At 45.6% G+C, this 17,468-nt stretch overlaps 1 protein-coding gene across 6 annotated transcripts in view; it reads left to right on the top strand.

Annotated features, from left to right (window-relative positions):
* Positions 1–17,468, top strand: part of SHANK3 (SH3 and multiple ankyrin repeat domains 3) — an 857,838-nt gene that overhangs the window by 362,839 nt on the left and 477,531 nt on the right. The window lies entirely within an intron of this gene.

The raw sequence follows: 17,468 nt of genomic DNA, 5'->3' as shown, positions 1-17,468 counted from the left end.
CTTTAGCATGTGGGCAGCCACGGCGCTTGATGCAGCTTGCTGCCGGCTTGCTGCCGCGTGGCTTGTCCAGATGGGGCTCCTTTTCAAAAGTACCCTGCCTACTTCGAAGTCCCCTTATTCCTATGAGCAGATGGGAATAAGGGGACTTCGAATTAGGCGGGGTCCTTTCAAAAAGGAGCCCCATCTGGACAAGCCACGCAGCGGCAAGCCACATCAATTTCGAAGCGCCGTGGCCGCCCGCATGCTAATGAAGTGCTGAATATGCATTTCAGCACTTCATTAGTAAACTTTGAAATGGCCATTTCGAAGTTTTTGGGTAGTGTAGACACGGCCATAGAGATATACCTGTCTCACAGAGCTGGAAGGGACCTTCAGAGGTCATCAAATCCAGTCCCTTGTACTCACAGCAGGACCTACCACCATCACTGGCAGATTTCTTTTTCTTTTAATCTATTTACTATAGATCCCTAAATTGCTCCCTCAATGATTGAGCTCACAATCCTGTGCTTAGCAGGCCAGTGCTCCAACCACTGAGCTATTCTTCCCTTCATTCTCTGATCTCCTGAAACTCTCCCACAATGAGATGATGGGGGATGGCCCCTAACAATCAATATGGGTTGGCCCCTACCTGCGCAACACTGAATGGACCATTTCAACAGGCCCTTCATCCTCTGATCCTCTGAAATTCCTTGCTGCTGCTGATGGACCACATCCTCCGTGACTGAACTGACCTTGTCAACTCTGGCCCTCTTCTTGACTAGGACTCCCTCCTGTATATGAGCCTACAAATTTAGACCCTCCTCCGGAACCCCCACTCATGCATTTGACAAAGCGGGTCTTTGCCCATGAAAGCTTATACTCCAAAATATCTGTTAGTCTATAAGGTGCCATAGGACGTCTTGTTTTTTTCGAATCATCATTTCTTCTTGCACGTTTTTTCAGCCTCCCCTCATAGGTTATGTGCTTCAGCTCCCTAATAATTTTCGTTGCCCTTTGCTGGATCTGCTCCAGTGCATCCATATCCCTTCTTTACTGGTTACCCCAGAACTGGACACAATGGTCTAGATGGGGTCTCACCAGTGCCAGATGGAGGGGAATAATAACTTCTCTAGATCTGCTGGAAATGCTCCTCCTAATGCACCCCAATATGCCATTAGCCTTCTCCCCTTGCTGGTGTTTTTAGCTCCATTCAGTTTGACTTCAACTGTGTATTTCACTGATGTGCTACTTATGCCTTTGCTCACCTGTGCTATGAGTGAAGATGTTAAATTTAGTCAAATTAGACAGCTGACTTGTGTAACCGTCTTATTTCCTTGTGATCCTCCTGTCGTCTCTTAAGTTACGGCCACGCTTCCAAGCTCAGGCAGACATACTGATGCCACATCTCATTGGCTCAGATCTTCAGTGAGGGGAGAAACCTGGGGAGCTGCCATGGGAGAGGGCAAGGGCTTGCTGTGGGTATGACTGCTGAAGAAGTAGATGCAGTTTGTGCTGCACAGCAGAGGCCTCGTGGAACAGGACAGAGGGTGCCAGCCATCTCCTTTGGGCTCTCATGCAGCATCACCTGGATTACTGTGTTGATTTCTGAGTACCTTGGTGCTAAACAGATGCAGACAAGTTGGAAAGAAAGCAGCAAAACATGGTGTGGGGCCCACGGTTTATTCATGAGGAAGATTAAAGGAGCTGTATATTCTTTTAGATTGTCTCAGTGACAAACAGTGTGGAATAAGCCAGCAGTCAGAAAATGCCTCAGGGAGAGGGTTTGTTTACTATAGTGACTTGTGTATTTCTTGGCAGTCATTCGTTAACAAGTAAGACATCTTCATGTTGTCACTCTCCTATTTGTGAGTCTGTATACCTAGATTTCCAGAAAGCCTTTGACACGGTCCCACACCAAAGGCTTTTATGTAAATTAGGTGGTCATGGGATAGGAGGAAAGGTCCTTTCATGGATCGGGAATTGGTTAAAAGGCAGAAAACAAAGGGTGGGAATAAATGGTAAATTTTCACAATGGAGGAGGGTAACTAGTGGTGTTCCCCAGGGGTCAGTCCTGGGACCGATCCTGTTCAACTTGTTCATCAATGATCTAGAAAATGAGCTAAGCAGTGAGGTGGCAAAGTTTGCAGATGACACCAAGTTGTTCAGGACAGTCAAAAGCAAAAGGGATTGTGAAGAACTACAAAAAGATCTCAGCAAACTGAGTGATTGGGCAGCAAAATGGCAAATGAAGTTTAATGTGGGTAAGTGTAAGGTAATGCATGTTGGAAAAAATAACCCAAATTACACGTACTACATGATGGGGTCAAATTTAGCTACGACAGATCAGGAAAGGGATCTTGGAGTTATAGTGGATAGTTCTCTGAAGACATCCACGCAGTGTGCAGCGGCAGTTAGTAAGGCAAATAGGATGTTAGGAATTATTAAAAAAGGGATCGATAGTAAGACAAAAGATATCATACTTCCCCTATATAAAACTATGGTACGCCCACATCTCGAGTACTGCGTGCAGATGTAGTCTCCTCACCTCAAAAAAGATATATTGGCATTAGAAAAGGTTCAGAAAAGGGCGACTAAGATGATTAGGGGCTTGGAACGGGTCCCATATGGGGAGAGGCTAGAGAGACTGGGACTTTTCAGTTTGGAAAAAAGGCGATTGAGGGGCGATATGATAGAGGTATATAAAATCATGAATGGTGTGGAGAAAGTGAATATAGAAAAATTATTTACCTTTTCCCATAATACAAGAACTAGGGGACACCAAATGAAATTGATGGGTAGTAGGTTCAAAACTAATAAAAGGAAATTTTTCTTCACACAGCGCACAGTCAACCTATGGAACTCCTTGCCCGAGGAGGCTGTGAAGGCCAGGACTCTACTAGGGTTTAAAAAAGAGCTTGATAAATTTTTGCAGGTTAGGTCCATAAATGGCTATTAGCCAGGGATAAAGTATGGTGCCCTAGCCTTCATAACAAGGGCAGGAGATGGATGGCAGGAGATAAATCACTTGATCATTGTCTTCTGTTCTCCTTCTCTGGGGCACCTGGCATTGGCCACCGTCAGCAGATGGGATGCTGGGCTCGATGGACCTTTGGTCTGACCCAGTATGGCCATTCTTATGTTCTTATGTTCTTATGTTGAGGGCTGAGCAGCCCAATTCAGGAGGTGCAGATCTTATCACAGAAGAGCAGGTGTTGGTAGCTGTTGGAGGAGTATGGGGCAGTTTTTGATGCTCTTTTCTTCTCCATCTCTCATCGTCTGCACTGCAGCAGAACCTCTCAAACGGCACCTCACAGATTACCGTTCTCCACTGGGGACAGTCTTGGGCCAGGTTCTCCCAAGTGTTGACACCGATGCTGCACTTTTCCATGTGCGCCTTCAGCATGTCCTTATATCACATCTGCTGGCCCCCAACACTCCTCTGTCCTTCCTCCAATTCTGAAAAGAGAAACTGTTTTGGGGGGCGCTGATCAGACATCTGAATCATGTGACCAGTCCAATGAAGTTGTTGATGAATGATAATAGCTTCAATGATGGTCATGTTCGACTCTTCCAGGACACTAGTGTTCATGTGCCTGTCCTCCCAAGAGATAGTTAGGATTCTCCTGAGGCAGCGTTGATAGTATTGTTCAAGTGCCTTCAGATAACACTTGTATATTGTCCAGGTTTTACATGCATACAGTAGTGTTGGAACAACCACTGCACGGTATACAAGGAGCTTTGTCTTGCGATAGATGTCCCAATCTCAGACCCTTTGTCTCAGGTGGGTGAAAGCAGAGCTTGCAAGGCTCAGAAGATGCTGGATTTCCACATCGGTGTCAATTTTAGTGGAAAGATGACTTCCAATGTATGGGAAATGTTTCACGTTTTTCAGAAGTTCTCCATTGACTTCATTGCGTATTGTACAAATGGTGACATTACATGCGCTAGTACTGCGGTGCCCAGTACTTTCACTACTCGCCATGTGACGAATAGGACACTGCATTGTGGCGAATGCACAAGGGTGACTAACCCATGTCTCTTGAGCTGCATGTGGCTCTTGAAGCTTTTAAATATGGCTCTTTCTCATGCTCATGCTGGGAGTGCCATCTTCCTGTTCCGCACATGTGCCCCACCGCTTGGTGGGAGAAGTGCATGGCGGCAGTGGCAGCAGCCCCAGCAGCAGCACCGACAGCTTTGGTGAGTCGCCAGCACTGAATTAGAATGGAGGGGCCGGTGGTGCCTGGTTCTGGGGGAGGAGTAGGGCATTTTTAGATGCAAATATTCTTATATTCTTTAATAAAGTTTTGTATCATATAATGTGGCAAATATGGAAAGATGACAACTACAAGTGTGGTGACCTTTGAATTTCTATTGGACACCACTGCACTAGTAAAACACCAGAAGGAACATCTCTGTTTTGGTTCCTTGGGGTGGGAACTAGAAGGGACCGAACAGGTCTCTTCTGTCTTCAGTTCAGTGACTTACCGGGTGTGTCTAAACTATAGCAGGTGTGAGCTCAGGTAGGTAGCCAGCACTGTGCCAGTGTCATAGCCTCTGCACTGCAATATTTAGCATGCTAGCTTGCAAGTCTGCCTGCTTGGGCTGAGTGGTGTACTCCCTCTTCACAGGCAATTTTGCCTTCAGAGGGCAACTATGGAAGACAAGAACATATCCTCTGTGCTCTGGTAAAGTGTCTGCCATGTACAACCTATCCTGGGCTCACTGCTTCTGGGGCTATAGACAATTATTTCTTTTCCGTTTTATTTGCATGCAAACTAACCTTCCTTCCATGCACCTTCTGGTGCCTGTTTGCCACAAGTCATTCCTTGTGTGAAATAGACCCTGTGAGCGAAGAGCCATTCATCTCGGACTTTGGTTCCCTCTCCTGCCTTTTCTTGCACACTGGCTTCAAAGTCTCATGGATTTCCTCTCTTTAACCACTTTGCTTCTGGTGTGGGACCTCATTTAACCCCTCTCAAACTGGCTTTGATCCTCTAAGCACTGCTGGGTTTCAGTGGGGGAAAAGGTGGAGTCCTGCAAGATGGGTTCCCTGAAGGGGGCAAAAAGGAACTGGGGAGAAGTAAATATTCTGCAAGAGTACTACCTTCAGAGCATGCTGAGGCAGGTATGCAGAACAGGTATCCACCCTCTGCCAAGTGAGAGTTGGCCTGGTCTCATAGCCATACAAAGCAGCCTAAGGATCATCTCTGAGAAAACCATAGTCCATGAGGAAAGCAGCAGCTTGTCTTCTCAGCAGCATCACACTGGTATTCCACCGACTGCCTGTGTTATACTGTGTAAAGTTTAAGGTCTCATTTTTTTATTTTCAAAGCCCTAAATGGTTTAGGTACAGGAACTCTGAATATTTTGGGGCCTTCACTGCTACCAACAACTTGCTCCTCAGGCATAGTGGAATAGCTTATTTAAAAGGTGAAGGTGGTCCACAGGAGGTGGGGCTTTGGCTGCTGCTAGCCAGAGCCTCTGGAACATGCTGCCTCAGCAACAAGGAAGGTAGTAGTAGCAGGCATCCTTCAGTCTGCATAGACTATGGATCGCACCCATTATAGTTTCAATTGAGGACTTCATTTACAGTGTCTACTGTGAGTATGAAGACCCACATGAGAGTGACAGTCCTTGCTGCATCTCTTGCAGATGTGGTGGGTGTCTGGCAAGTCCTTGGTGTGCTTTCTGTGTGCTCGCTTCAATGACACAGCAGGGAAGGCAGGGAACTAAGACTAGCCCATTGTATTTGAGCTCAAATTCGTGGGTATCTAAGGCAGCTATAGACAGGAGTACTACCAGAGACAAAATGTTTTTACGGTTGATGTATTGATTCCTTCCCAGTTTCCCCTTTGGAGAGATGTCTCCTCTTTTCCTGGAAACCTGACCTCTGTCCTAAACACTAAACGTTTTGCCCAAGATAATCCAAATCTTCCTTAGAAAGTCCTGTAAGAAAAGCTTCACAAAACTGCACAAAGAGCTGTGACTTTGACTGGGGACCAGTCCTGCAAGGCACCATCACATGGCAGAGTCCAGTTCCACTGAAAGCAGGGTAGCAGAAACATGAAATATGTCAACAAGAACATATTAAAGGGATTTGAAACACGATCAGTGGAACATACAATTATACATTTTCCCCTAAGCAATTAGCATCAAGAAGCTAATAATTACCTTGTGTAGCACATTTACAGCAAAACCAAATGGCTGCTCTCTCAGGAGCTTCTCCATCCTCTTAGTTTTACTTCTGCATTCCTCCCTCCTGCCCTTCTCCTGCTTTGGTTTGCTACACAACATTGCTTGAATAGTAACAGAGAGGAAGCTGTGCTAGTCTATACACTATCAAAACAAAAAGCAGTCAAGTAGCTCTTTAAAGACTAGCAAAATAGTTTAGTAGGTGAGCTTTCGTGGGACAGACCCACATCTTCAGACCAGGGTCTTCAGACAGGGTCTGTCCCGTGAAAGCTCACCTAATAAATTATTTTGTTAGTCTTTCAAGTGCTACTTAACTGCTTTTTTGTATTTGTAAAAGTACACTTTTTATTAAATAATTGAAATAAGAACTCATTGAAATTGAAAGGGTCAGTGCAAAATGCAGAAAAGAGTAAATAGCAAGTTACTACATTAGTGGGAAACTTGGGCCTGCTGGTGTGCAAAAGGCAGGCAAGCTGGGGCAGGAAGAGTCAGTTCCAGAGAGCAGGCACCCCTCCCCTCCAGATCATTGGAGCTAGGATTTGACATTTAAACCATGTCCTAACTCCAAGAGGCTCCCATCCTCCCTCCCTCCCCACTTGCCACAGCAGGGAGGGGCTGGCTTCCCCCTGGCCCTTTTGGGCTTGAAAGGAGCATTTTAGCTGCCTCCTAGTGTGAATTGACTCCTGCAGGGTTGTCATTTCCCCTTGTAGCGGCTCTGCAAAGAGCAACCATTGGGGGGAAATTGACCAGCTGTGTGCCAGCTGGGACTCAGGCAGCCTTGCTGCTTGAACCCCAGCTGGGGCAGGGTCATCAGTTTCCCCCCTGCAGAGGCTCTGCAAAGGGCCACGGTGAGGGGAAATTCATGAATTTTCATGGTATACTTGGCCAGTTCTCATGGCAAACCAGTGTGTCACAGCACACTGGTTGAAAACCACTGGAGTACAACTTTGAGAGCCAAACTAAATATACTGGAAGCTTGGCCCTGCAGAGCATTACATAGATGAGTAATCCTTGTGCTCAGGAGTAGCCCTGTTTACTTCAAAGGGAGGAAGGAGCAGCAGCATTTGGGCTGTGAACTGCATAATGCCATAGGGCCCCAGGGTCAAATTCCTGACCTGGTTTACTCTGATACCTTATACTGAAATCAACAGGATTACACAGATGTAACTGAGACCAAAGTCTGGCTGCTGGTCTTAGAAGTCTGTAAAGTGCCACATGCCCCAGTGGTACTTACAGAAACTAATAGTTTCGGCCAGATTATCCGCTGCATCCAAATGCTGCTGAGTTCAGTAGAAAAAGAGGCTATCAGGAAGATTTCCTGGAACCCAAATTTGAAGCATGGGCACCAGACCTGGATGTAGTGTTACATAAGAATGGCCATACTGGGTCAGACAAGAGGTCCATCTAGCCCAGTATCCTGTCTGCCAACAGTAGCCAATGCCAGGTGCCCCACAGGAGGTGAACCGAAGACAATGATCAAGCGATTTTTCTTCTGCCATCCGTCTCCCGCCTTCGACAAAAGGCTAGGCACCATACCTTACCCCTTGCTGACAGCCATCTATGGACCTAACCTCCAAATATTTATTGAGCTCTTTTTTAAACTCTGTTAGAGTCCTGGCCTTCACAGCATCCTCTGGTAAGGAGTTCCACAGGTTGACTGTGCGCTGTGTGAAGAAAAACTTTCTTTTATTAGTTTTGAACCTGCTACCCATTAATCTCATTTGGTGTCCTCTAGTTCTCATATTATGGGAACAAGTAAATAACTTTTCTGTATTCACTTTCTCCACACCATTCATGATTTTATATACCTCTATCATATCGCCCCTCAATCTCCTCTTTCCTAGACTGAAAAGTCCCACTCTCTCTAGCCTCTCCTCATATGGGACCCATTTTAGTTGCCCTTTTCTGAACCTTTTCTAATGCCAATATATCTTTTTTGAGGTGAGGAGACCACATCTGCACGTAGTACTCAAGATGTGGGCGTACCATAGTTTTATATAGGGGAAGTAAGATATTCTTTGTCTTATTTTCTATCGCTTTCTTAATTATTCCTAACATCCTATTTGCTTTACTGACTGCTGCTGCACGCTGCTGCATGCTGCATGGATGTTTTCAGAGAACTATCGACTATAATTCCAAGATCCCTTTCCTGATCTGTTGTAGCTAAATTTGCCCCCATCATATTGTATGTATAATTGGAGTTATTTGTCCCAATTTTCATTAACTTACACTTACCCACATTAAATTTCATTTGCCATTTTGCTGCCCAGTCACTCAGTTTGCTGAGATCTTTTTGAAGTTCTTCACAGTCTGCTTTGGTTTTGACTATCTTGAACAGTTTGGTGTCATCTGCAAACTTTGCCATCTCACTGCTTACCCCTTTCTCTCGATCATTGATGAATAAGTTGAACAACATTGGTCCCAGGACTGACCCTTGGGGAATGCCACTAGTTACCCCCTTCCATTGTGAAAATTTACCATTTATTCCTACCCTTTGTTTCCTGTCTTTTAACCAGTTCCCAATCCATGAAAGGATCTTTCCTCCTATCCCATGACCACCTAATTTACATAAGAGCCTTTGGTGAGGGAACGTGTCAAAGGCTTTCTGGAAATCTAAGTATACTATGTCTACTGGATCCCCCCATCCGCATGCTTGTTAACCCCTTCAAAGAACTCTCATAGATTAGTAAGACACGACTTCCATTTACAGAAACCATGTTGACTTTTGCTCAACAAATCATGTTCTTCTACGTGTCTGACAATTTTATTCTTTACTATTGTTTCTACTAATTTGCCCGATACTGATGTTAGACTTACCAGTCTGTAATTGCTAGGGTCTCCTTTAGAGCCTTTTTTAAATATTGGTGTTATATTAGCTGTCTTCCAATCATTGGGTACCGAAGCTGATTTAAAGAATAGGTTGCAAACCACCGTTAATAGTTCCACAATTTCACATTTGAGTTCTTTCAGAATCCTTGGGTGAATACTATCTGGTCCCAGAGGCTTGTGACTGTTTAGCTTATCAATTAGCTCCAAAACCTCCTCTAATGACACTTCTATCTGGGACAGCTCCTCAGATTTGTCACCTACAAAGGACGGCTCAGTTTTGGGAATCTCTCTAACATCCTCAGCCGTGAAGAATGAAGCAAAGAAATCATTTAGTTTTTCCGCAATGACGTCATCTTCCTTGATTGCTCCTTTTATGTCTCTATCGTCCAGGGGCCCCACTGCATTTTTAGCAGGCTTCCTGCTTCTAATATACTTAAAAAACATTTTACTATTGTTTTTTGAATTTATGGCTAACTGTTCCTCAAAATCTTTTTTGGCTTTTCTTGTTACATTTTTACATTTAATTTGGCAGTGCTTATGTTCCTTTCTATTTTTGTCACTAGGATTTAACTTCCACTTTTTAAAAGATGCCTTTTTATCTCTCACTGCTTGTTTTACATGGTTGTTAAGCCATGGTGGCTCTTTTTTAGGTCTCTTACTGTGTTTTTTAATTTGCAGTATACATTTAAGTTGGGCCTCTAATATGGTGTCCTTGAAAAGTTTCCATGCAGCTTTCAGGGATTTTACGCTAGTTACTCTACCTTTTAATTTCTGTTTAACTAACCTCCTCATTTTTGTGTAATTCCCCTTTTTGAAATTAAATACCATCATTAATGCCGTGTACAAAGGTGATACCACCTTCCTACTCCTACTTACTATTCTTGCTTATGCAGCCCAGGATTGCATTTTATCCACCATATTGCACTAGGAGCTATGTTCACGTTAGTTTCCACCATGATCCCTAAAGCCCCTTCAGAGTTATTGCTTTCCAAAATACAATCCTCCATCGCATTAGCAAGATGAATATTGCTTGTGCCAAGATGCATGTCTTAGAATTTAGCTGTACTAACATGCATGTTGTTCAGATGAGTCCATGTTACAAAACTGTCCAGACTGATCTTTATACTTGACCTGTGCTGGCATTATTTATATAGTATATAGTAGGCATCCTTCAGTCTGCATAGACTATGGATCGTGCCCTTTATAGTTTCAATTGAGGACTTCATTTACAGCGTCTACTGTGACTATGAAGACCCACACGAGAGTGACAGTCCTTGCTGCATCTCTTGCAGATGTAGTGGGTGTCTGGCAAGTCCTTGGTGTGCTTTCTGCGCGCTCGCTTCTCCTCTGCTAGCTGTCTGATCCTCATCTCGCCCTTCTGAAGGCCTTTTTGTAACCCCTGCCTCCATCTGCTGTGGTCGTCTGCTAGTTGTTCCCAGTTGTCCAGCTCGATGTCTACCTCTCTGAGGTCTCTCTTGCAGACATCTTTGTAGCGCAACTGGGGACGTCCAGGAGGTCTTTTGCCAGAGGCTAGCTCACCATACAGGATGTCTTTTGGAATCCTTCCATCATGCATCCTGTGGACATGGCCAAGCCAGCGGAGCCGACGCTGCCTGAGGAGGGTGTGCATGGCTGGGATTCCAGCTTGCTCAAGGACGGTGGTGTTGGTTACTCTGTCCTTCCATGATATTCCAAGGATGCGCCTGAGGCAGCGCAAGTGGAAGACGTTCAGCCTTTTTTCCTGGCGGGCGTACAGGGTCCAAGTCTCGCTGCCATAAAGGAGGGTGCTGAGGATGCAGGCTCTGTAGACTTGCATTTTGGTGTGAGTGTACAGCTTGTTGTTATTCCACACTCTCTTGCTGAGTCTGGACAGAGTTGTGGCTGCTTTTCCGATCCTCCTATTTAGCTCAGTGTCCAACGACAGGGTGTCAGTGATGGTGGACCCGAGGTAAATGAACTCGTGGATCAACTCGGAGCCTCTTCAGTTCCTCGTTGATGACAGCGGTCTTTTGGGTGTCATTGATGACCTGAAGATCATCAGTCAAGCCGGTCAGCACAGTCACTCTAAGCCTGGAACCAATCCCTGCAGCAAACCTCACTGCCAACTCTGCTCACATATCTACACCAGCGATATCACAGGACTTAATGTCAGGGGCTCCTTTACCTGCACAGCTACTAATGTAATATCTGCCATCATGTGCCAGCAATGCCCCACTGCCATTTACATTGGCCAGACTGGAGAGTCTCTCCGTAAAAGAATAAATGGACATAAATCAGACATCAGGAAGGGTAATGTACAGAAGCCTGTGGGGGAACGCTTCAATCTCCCTGCACACTCAGTGGCAGATTTAAGGGTGACATTCCTGAAACAAAGAAATTACAAAAGTCAAATGGAGAGAGAGATCTCTGAGCTGCAATTTATTTGCAAATTTGACTCCATCAACCAAGAATTAAACAGCAGCTGGGAGTGGCTGGCCCCTTCCAAAAGCAGTTTCTCTGTGCGGGAAGTTCACACCTCCACACTACAATCTGACAATGGGCCACATCCCCCCTGGCTGATCTGACTTGTTATTTCTCCTCTCTTGATGTATGCTACTGAGAATGCAAAATATCTGTTAGTCTATAAAGTGCCACAGGACTTCTTTTTGTTTTTGAAGACACAGACTAACTTGGTTACACAAGGAAACCACCTAAGAAAGAAGGCGGGAGAGCACTGTGAACTCAGCCAAGAAAACATATAGGGGCCTGAGTACCATATTTTTATGTCTGGAAAAATAGCCTCGTTCATAGAATCATAGAACAATACAGCTGGAAGAGACCTAAAAAAGCCATCAAGCTCAGCCCCCTGCCCTAGGCAGGACCAAACCCATCAGATCAGCCCAGCCAGGGCTTTGTCAAGGTGAGACGTAAACACCTCCAGGGATGGAGACTCCACTACTTCCCTGGGTAGACCAATCCAATACTTCACCACCCTCCTAGTGAAAAAGTTTTTCCCAATGTTCAACCTGGACCTTCCCAACCGCAACTTGAGACCATTGTTCCGTTTTCTGCCATCCGTGACCACTGTGAACAGCCTCTCTCCAGCCTCTTTGCAACCTCCCTTCAGTCAGTTGAAGGCTGTTATCAAGTCCCACCTCAGTCTTCTCTTCTGCAGACCAAACCGTCCCAATTCCCTCAACCTTTCTTCGTAAGTCATATGCTCCAGCCCCCTAATTATTTTGGTCGCCCTCCGCTGGACCTTCTCCAGTGTATCCACATCCTTCCTGTCAATGGGGGCCTAGAACTGGACACAGTACTCCAGATGTGGCCTCACCAAAGCTGAGTAAAGAGGAACAATCACTTCTTTGGATCAACTGGCAACACTCCTCTTGATGCAACCTAATATGCCATTAGCTTTCTAGGCTACAACGGCACACTGTTGACTCATGTCCAGCTTCTCATCCACTACAACTCCCAGGTCCTTTTCTGCAGAACTACTACTGAGCCAGTCAGACCCCAGCCTGTAACAATGCTTGGGATTCTTCTGGCCCAAGTGCAGGACTCTGCACTTGTCCTTATTGAACCTCATCAATTTCTTGCAGCCCAGTCTTCCAATTTGTCTAAGTCACTCTGGACCCTATCCCTACCCTCCAGCATATCTACCTCTCCCCCAGCTTAGTGTCATCTGCAAACTTGCTGAGGGTGCAATCCAACCCTTCATCCAGGTCATTGATAATTATGTTGAACAGAACAGGACTCCACTAGAAACTGACTGCCATCCCAACATCGAGCCGTTGATCACTACCCACTGGGCCCAACCTACTAGCTCACTTTCTATCCATCTTACCGTCCATTTATCCAATCCACATTCCTTTAACTTGCAGATAAGAATACTGTGGGAGACCACATCAAAAGCTTTGCTAAAGTCAAAATGAATTACATCCATTGATTTCCCCCTATCCACAGAGCCAGTTATCTCATTGTAGAAACTAATCAGATTGTTCAGGCATGATTTGCCCTTCATGAATCCATGCTGACTATTCCTGATCACTTTCCCCTTCTCCAAGTGCCTGAGGAGCCCCTCTATGATTTTTCCAGGGACTAATGTAAGACTGACTGGCCTATAGTTCCCTGAATCATCCTTCTTCCCTTTTTTAAAGATGGGCACTACATTTGCCTTTTTCCAGTCATCCGGGATCGCTCCTGATCACCACGACTTTTCAAAGATAATGGCCAAGGGCTCGTCAATGACATACACCAACTCCCTCAGGATCTTCTGATGAATTAGGTCTGGGCCCATGGATTTATGTATGTTTAGCTTTTTTAGATAGCTCCTATTCTGTTCTTTCCCCACCAAAGGCTGTCCACCTTTATCCCACAGTGCATCACTTATCGCATTAGTCTGGGAGCTATCCTTGTCTGTGAAGACAGAGGCAAAGAAAGCATTAAGTACTTCAGCTTTTTGTCTTCTGGAAACTCACCTTTTTTTCCCTACATCAACCAGAGGATAAAGACAGAATAGGCCTTATTCACCACTGTGACCTTAAAGTGAAATTCCAAAACATGAGAAAAACTATAGAGAATTAAAACAAAAAGCAGTCAAGTAGCACTTTAAAGACTAGCAAAATAGTTTATTAGGTGAGCTTTCGTGGGACAGACCCACTTCTTCAGACCATAGCCAGACCAGACCAGACTCAATCTTTAAGGCACAGAGAACCAAAAACAGTAAGTAAGGAGGACAAATCAGAAAAAGATAATCAAGGGCTACGTCTACACGTGCACCCAACTTCGAAATAGCTTATTTCGATGTTGCGACATCGAAATAGGCTATTTCGATGAATAACGTCTACACGTCCTCCAGGGCTGGCAACGTCGATGTTCAACTTCGACGTTGCTCAGCCCAACATCGAAATAGGCACAGCGAGGGAACGTCTACACGCCAAAGTAGCACACATCGAAATAAGGGAGCCAGGCACAGCTGCAGACAGGGTCACGGGGCGGACTCAACAGCAAGTCGCTCCCTTAAAGGGCCCCTCCCAGACACACTTTCATTAAACAGTGCAAGATACACAGAGCCAACAACTAGTTGCAGACCCTGTATATGCAGCACGGACCCCCAGCTGCAGCAGCAGCAGCCAGAAGCCCTGGGCTAAGGGCTGCTGCCCACGGTGACCACAGAGCCCCGCAAGGGCTGGAGAGAGAGTATCTCTCAACCCCCCAGCTGATGGCCGCCATGGAGGACCCCGCTATTTCGATGTTGCGGGACGCGGATCGTCTACACCTCCCTACTTCGATGTTGAACGTCGAAGTAGGGCGCTATTCCCATCCCCTCATGGGGTTAGCGACTTCGACGTCTCGCCGCCTAACGTCGATTTCAACTTCGAAATAGCGCCCAACACGTGTAGACGTGACGGGCGCTATTTCGAAGTTACTGCCGCTACTTCGAAGTAGCGTGCACGTGTAGACGCAGCCAAGGTGAGCAAATCAGAGAGCGGAGGGGTGGGGGGGAAGGTCAAGAATTAGATTGAGCCAAGTATGCACACTAGCCCCTATAGGCTACGTCTACACGTGCACCCAACTTCGAAATAGCTTATTTCGATGTTGCGACATCGAAATAGTCTATTTCGATGAATAACGTCTACACGTCCTCCAGGGCTGGCAACGTCGATGTTCAACTTCGACGTTGCTCAGCCCAACATCGAAATAGGCACAGCGAGGGAACGTCTACACGGCAAAGTAGCACACATCGAAATAAGGGAGCCAGGCACAGCTGCAGACAGGGTCAAGGGGCGGACTCAACAGCAAGTCGCTCCCTTAAAGGGCCACTCCCAGACACACTTTCATTAAACAGTGCAAGATACACAGAGCCAACAACTAGTTGCAGACCCTGTATATGCAGCACGGACCCCCAGCTGCAGCAGCAGCAGCCAGAAGCCCTGGGCTAAGGGCTGCTGCCCACGGTGACCACAGAGCCCCGCAAGGGCTGGAGAGAGAGTATCTCTCAACCCCCCAGCTGATGGCCGCCATGGAGGACCCCGCTATTTCGATGTTGCGGGACGCGGATCGTCTACACGTCCCTACTTCGATGTTGAACGTCGAAGTAGGGCGCTATTCCCATCCGCTCATGGGGTTAGCGACTTCGACGTCTCGCCGCCTAACGTCGATTTCAACTTCGAAATAGCGCCCAACAGGCGTAGACGTGACGGGCGCTATTTCGAAGTTACTGCCGCTACTTCGAAGTAGCGTGCACGTGTAGACGCAGCCATAGTGACTCAGAAAGTTCCCATCACTATTTAAACCATGCGTTAATGTGCCGAATTTGAATATAAAAGCCAGCTCGTCTGTTTCCCTTTCCAGAATGGTGCGATAATTCTTCTTCAGTAACACACATACCTTGAGGTCATTGACAGAATGCCCCATTCCATTAAAATGTTGACTAACTGGTTTGTGGCTCTGGAGTGTTTTGATGTCTGTTTTGTGCCCATTGACCCTTTGTCTAAGGGAGTTAGAAGTCTGTCCAATATACAAAGCATCTGGGCATTGTTGGCACATGATGGCATATATGATGTTAGTAGAGGAGCATGAGAAAGTGCCCGTGATTCTGTGAGTAACCTGGTTAGGTCTAGTGATGGTATTTCCAGGTATATCGCTGGACCTAACCAGGTTACTCACAGAATCACAGGCACTTTCTCATGCTCCTCTACTAACATCATATATGTCATCATGTGCCAACAATGCCCAGATGCTTTGTATATTGGACAGACTTCTAACTCCCTTAGACAAAGGGTCAATGGGTACAAAACAGACATCAAAACACTCCAGAGCCACAAACCAGTTAGTCAACATTTTAATCAAATGGGGCATTCTGTAAATGACCTAAAGGTATGTGTGTTACTGAAGAAGAATTATCGCACCATTCTGGAAAGGGAAACAGACGAGCTGGCTTTATATATTCAAATTCGGCACATTAACACATGGTTTAAATCGTGATGGGAACTTTCTGAGTCACTATAGGGGCTCATCTGCATACTTGGCTCAATCTAATTCTTGACCTTCCCCCCCACCCCTCCTGTCTCTGATTTGTTAACCTTGATTATCTTTTTCTGATTTGTCCTCCTTGCTTACCGTTTTTGGTTCTCTGTGCCTTAAAGATTGAGTCTGGTCTGGTCTGGCTATGGTCTGAAGAAGTGGGTCTGTCCCACGAAAGCTCACCTAATAAACTATTTTGCTAGTCTTTAAAGTGCTACTTGACTGCTTTTTGTTTTGATAGTGTATAGACTAGCATGGCTTCCTCTCTGTTACTATAGAGAATTAAGTGCATCACATTGCTATGATAACAGGGAGGTTTTTTGGTTTTTACAGGAGCTTGAAAGTTATGTATTTTGACCATAAAGGTTCTTCTGTAAACTAAGCAGAGTAGTTTGTTGTGTGGCACAGCTGGTAATGCCCCAGATAATGAGCTCAGGATGAAAAGAGACATGAGGCCTCAGTAAAGGCAGGGCAAGATACCCTACCTCTCCCTTCTCTGAAACTTGTCAGATGGTATGATTAAGCCACCTTCGGAGCTTACATCAGTCTTTTTACCTTTGATGTGTGTTAGTTGCTATGGAAATAGTGACATTAGGATCGATAGATCCTAGGTATGTGACTAAATGCAGAATAAAGGCATTCCTGCTGAGTAGGCTCACACCATTATAATGGCCTGCTCTAGACTAAGATGAAAGACGATCTCATAGGAGTTAGCTCACACGTTTTATACATTAGCTACCCCATGTATACAGAGCTTGACTTTTAAAAATGTGTGAGAGGAAAGAGCATCGTCATCAGCCCGAGGATGCCCCCTAGAATTGTCCACAATCAGCTACCGAGTTTTTAAAGAACTAAGCCATGTCATAGAATCATAGGGTTGGAAGTGACCTCAGGAGGTCATCAAGTCCAATCCCCTGCTAAAAGCAGGACCAATCCCACCTAATCTTCCCAGCCAGGGCATTGTCAACCTGGGACTTAAAGATTTCTAGGGAAGGAGAATCTACTACCACTATAGGTAACCCATTCCAGAGCTTTTCCACCCTCGTAGTAAAATATTTTTTTCCTAATATCCAAACTAGACCTCCTCCACTGCAGTTTAAGACCATTGCTCCTCATTTTGTCATCTGTCACCACTGAGAACAGCCTCTCTCCATCCTCTGGAACTCCTCTTCAGATAATTTAAGGATGCTGTCAAATCCCCCCTCACTCTTCTTTTCTGTAGACTAAATGAGCCCAAACCCCTTAGGCATTCCTCATAAGTCGTGTGCTCCAGCCCCTTAATAATTATTTCACCCTAGCCATTTCTACACATGCCACTTTTGGAGAATGACCCAAAATATGCTATGGAATTTACATCCACGCCTCATTAGCAGATTTTGGGCCATTTATTTTATAGAAACAGCCCCTCTGCTAGACTCTCTCTACTGCATCCACATCCTTTCTGGGTGGGGAGGGCCCAG

The sequence above is a fragment of the Carettochelys insculpta genome, chromosome 1 (assembly GCF_033958435.1).
Source record: "Carettochelys insculpta isolate YL-2023 chromosome 1, ASM3395843v1, whole genome shotgun sequence".
In the NCBI taxonomy this organism is placed as follows: Eukaryota; Metazoa; Chordata; order Testudines; family Carettochelyidae; genus Carettochelys; species Carettochelys insculpta.
Note: the sequence above shows the minus strand (reverse complement) of the source record. Positions and strands in the feature narration are given on the sequence as shown.